The sequence below is a fragment of the Periplaneta americana genome, chromosome 8 (assembly GCF_040183065.1).
Source record: "Periplaneta americana isolate PAMFEO1 chromosome 8, P.americana_PAMFEO1_priV1, whole genome shotgun sequence".
Taxonomy (NCBI): Eukaryota; Metazoa; Arthropoda; class Insecta; order Blattodea; family Blattidae; genus Periplaneta; species Periplaneta americana.
In genome coordinates, this window is record NC_091124.1 from 106,226,630 (window position 1) to 106,231,121 (window position 4,492).

General features: G+C 36.2%; 1 protein-coding gene across 5 annotated transcripts in view; it reads left to right on the forward strand.

Moving 5' to 3' along the window:
• Positions 1 to 3,850: 3,850 nt before the first annotated feature.
• Positions 3,851 to 4,492, forward strand: part of RNaseX25 (Ribonuclease X25) — a 105,437-nt gene continuing 104,795 nt past the window's right edge. Inside the window, exon 1 of one of the 5 annotated variants that reach the window (XM_069833344.1) lies at positions 3,851 to 3,981. The gene's annotated coding sequence lies outside the window, so the exon portion shown is untranslated. Of the gene's footprint in view, positions 3,982 to 4,016; positions 4,333 to 4,492 lie in introns of those variants that run through there. The other 4 variants (XM_069833345.1, XM_069833343.1, XM_069833342.1 and 1 more) reach the window with 4 other exon arrangements.

Sequence of the window (4,492 nt, forward strand, 5' to 3'; positions counted from 1 at the left end):
GTTCAGAAATTACCGGAACTATACCTCAGCGCTACTAAGTAATATAACGTATGTACATTTCATAGGAGGGACTGTGGTGAATTTTCTGCCTATAAGTAAGGACGGTAACCGTGTTCTGAAGTTTATCCTAAAAAATATATTCTTCTTTGTTAAATCTCAAAACCGTTTTCGTTCTCAACTTAAGCCTAAAATGTTGACGCAGATAGGTTATGTTAACATGGTAAATTCTCTTCACATAAAAATAACACAGTTTTATTTATTATTCCTGCCACATTATGCAACACATAAATGGAACTTATGCACATATTACATTGAATAAAAATTTAATTGTATTATTTATTTGTTCCCTACTATACTGGGTTGTAATGAATTGTATTTATCTAACCTACCAGATTAACACACAACTGTACATACACTAATTTCATAGGAGGGACTGTGGTAAATTTTGTACCTACAAGTAAGGAAGGTAGATGTGCTAAATTAAAATCACAATAAAAATAATTCTTCTTTATTAAATCTCAAAATAGCTTCCATTCCAAACTTAAAATGTTGATGCAACCAGGTTATGTTACCATGTAAAACTCCGTTCAAATTAAAATAACACAGTTTTGTAATTATTTCTGCGACATATTATGCGATAAGAACTGTGAAGGGGTCTTATACACACATTACACTAAATAAAATTGAGCGCCGACACGCATTAAAGTAATATATTTCACTCAGCTCCGTATACTCAAATAGAAAAGCCCGACTCATCGAGTGACGTCACACAACCTGCATTACGGCCTGGTCTAGATCACGATGGCAGTGTCTGCCAACGTTCTGAGTTCTGACTAGTGATGAGCAGAATATCACTGACCTGTGATCTTATCACGGTGATCGAAAAATCACGATCATACCTGTGATTAAACAGCTCTTTAAGCAGTGATCACAGGTCGAGGGCTAAACTGCTCACCATTTCACACAACAGACAGTTCATGTTCTTTTCTCACGGCTCTGCCTGCGTTGCGCTGCTGCTGTGTTTATGCTACCTGGTGACAAAACTGGGAACTACGCCCGCGAACCGCAGTGATCACAGGTCGAGGGCTAAACTGCTCACCAGTTCAGACAGTAAACAGCTCATGTTCTTTTCTCACGGCTCTCAAAACTGGGGCTGGGAACTACGCCCGCGAACCGCAGTGATCACAGGTCGAGGGCTAAACTGCTCACCAGTTCACAAGAGTCTAGGGAGCGTAAGCAATGCCGAATGAGGGCGGAAAGAGATGAATGCTATACCTGCTATGCTGGATGACAGTGACAGCCGTAGGAAAGGAAGCTTTCCTTAACATTTTCAGGTGTGCCGGTACCATGAACTATTCTTTCGTGGAATTTCAAATGTTTATTGTGATTAAATTTTCTTTGACACGCAGAACACTCCTAAGCATACCACTTCTGGTTTATCTTTAAAACATGAGGATGTGCTTTTGATACATGTCTTCTAAGATTTCTATTATAGTCAAAGCCTTTATTACACTCCGAACAACTGAACTGTTTAGGCATGATAATATGAAACAGCTAACCCTTTATCATTCATGACCATTCCAAAATTAATTAAAACCAGCACTATTATTCCCTAAAAGACACTTATCCTACTATATGCAAGAAGAATTCAGTCTAAGCAACATAAGTACGAAACATGTTACGTAACATTTCATAACATTATATGCCATACGTACGACTATAGTCGTACGCATACGACTATTTTGACTAATTGTACGAGGTACGACCGCACTCTAAGTCGTACGCATTTTTGTACGACTATTTTACTTAAGGGAAAAATAATTGGGAATTTATAATGTTGGTTTATAATTAAAATAAAACTGATGGTTAATTCGTTCCTTTTAGATAACTTTTCTTCATTTAGTATGTCCTGGACTAATACGAAAAAAAACATGCTTCTAAGGGGGGAAATACTTTGAAAATCGATCTGTTCCTTTAAATTTCATTTATATAAATATAAATGAATATGATGCCACGTCGTAACAAACTGAGTACAAGCAATGATTTATAATTTACGGTATCATTATTATTATTTTGTGTCATTCAGTGTAAACCTATATTATTTTATTCATCATGTTTGAAAGACCTAATCTTGTGGTTATATTGTTTTATGTAAGAGATCAGATTATAACTTTTCTTTATATACCTCAGCCATTGTGATAATACAGTACGGCAAATACTTCAGCTGTTCCTAATTAGATCCTTATTGCACGCATTTCTTAAATAATAGAATCAACAATTGCCATACAGTACATAAGTTATTTTTGTTCCTTTGTGATGTAAAAATGCATTTTGTTACTTTAGTGCCGGCATACCTATGTCGTATACCTCAATCTTTGTGATAATAGACCTACATGGGTTTTGTTTGTTCCTTTATAATGTAACATACATTTTTTTTTTATTTTAGTTATGTGGTCATAATATTTTAATAAATAGTTAATCACATAAAACGTTAAAGAATAATGACAATTGAATTTATTTCAGACTTTCGAAATGTTTTTAAAATGATGGAACGCCTGTATTTACAGCTCAGTATTGTGCCTATATTTGACTTCAGTGAACTACATACACAAACCTCAACATTCTCTCACCCTCTCCTACCACGTGGGAAATATCGAGAGCGCTGAATGCAGCGAATTGATAAACAACGCAGTGAAACGCTCTAATGAGCGGTGAGGAACGGACTGCTCAGTGTTCACCTCGATCAAGTTCGCAGTTCAATCACTGTTTATCACTGCTTCACTGTCTAAGATCACCGTGATCCAAAGTGAGCAGTCACAGGTCGACCAGTGATCACAAATGAGCAGTTTATCTCATCACTAGTTCTGACTACTTCGTATCGGAAAGTGGAGAACGCTGGTTCTCACGTAGTTCCATGATTTACCACCTACGACGTCGGGCGCTGATCACCTTATTTCAGAATACCGCATCTAGATCGTGCTGACCGCAGTTTCGCATCCTATTATCTCCTATATATAGGTTCGTTCCAACAAGCGGTTCATGGATCAGTTCATGTACGGTTCCTGTACCATCTTATGCGCATGCGCTAGTTGAGCATCTGCTATGGGATTGAAATTGGACTGGACGCTGTTGGAACGCTTTCGCGGATCGTTATGTACTAAATCCAGAGATGCTATAACTGTGATCATCTTTGCTAAGAACGGGATGCTTAATTATTGTCGTTTTGCAGCTAATTCTAATTGCAGAAAATAGAATTTCGATCATTTTCTATAAAAAGATGACAAAAAATATGGAAGGCAAGGATTCCGATAATTCAACATCGTGTACTGGGGACTCTCATCTAAAAATAGTTCTTTTTTAAATTATTTTTTTATTATTAATGTATGTACGTTATTTATTATACTTTTAATCAAAGCTGCATGTTGAAATTGTAATTAACTGTTTCAATACCCAAATAATTTCCATTCCCTTTCTTTTTGGCGAAAATTTAAATTAAATCTCTAGTTTTATTATTCGTCTGTACTGTCACTTTTCATCTTTAACCTCAATGATGTGAACAGTCGATCATGTCTTTCTTCAGTATCCAGGAGACGTTGGTGAGCTTATGCGCATGCGCGTCTTGCGTACTCTTCCGTACATGCCTCAATCCACGGACTATTTTTGACCGTTCCGAACCCATGTCAAAAGCTTGTTGGAACGCCCGACTGCAGTATATGTTTCCGGTTCAGGACTGGTTCGGATTGTGTTGGAACGCTTTTTTTGTACTGCGCATGCTCGCGATGGTTACGGACGGTTCCTGACTGTTGTTGGAACGAACCTTATTTATCCATGGTGGTTACTTTTTGGAACTGTTCCAAAATAACCGTTACGTTATTTTTTTCCCCACCTCTAATATAAACACTTTGTAACCAATGTTTATAAGAAATGACCATCACAACTTAACCTCATAATCAGCTGATTAAATGAACTAATAATATTAATGTACGTATACTTTTATTAAACATAATTTAGTCAACTAATGATTCTAATAAAATAATATTAACTGATATATGTTTATGAAACAGGCCTCACCTAGGTTTAGTTCACAGATCAGATAAGACACAGAGCTAGGTACAACACAAGGTATTTCGTTGCTCTTTTAGTCAATACCTCTCTGTTTTGAAAGGAAATATTTCCTGCATTTCGTAATGCTGTTATCTAAATCAGCTGATTCAACTTGCTTTCTCCGTAAGTTCGTATGACTTGCACATAAGCCAACAGACAAACTCTATGTTAAGACTTAAGACGTGCATTAAACACAAAGGTATTTGTTAGTAATGTAGCGTAATATAGGTATGCATATATTTTATGAATCAATAAAGAACCTGAGGATTTTAAATACCTGTCATAGCAGAAAGGAAAAGTGATAGACAATGAACATACAGTACCATATATTTAATAAGAGAGTTAAAAGGTAACCTGATTTTTCACCAACAGTTTTATTTTTTTTCAG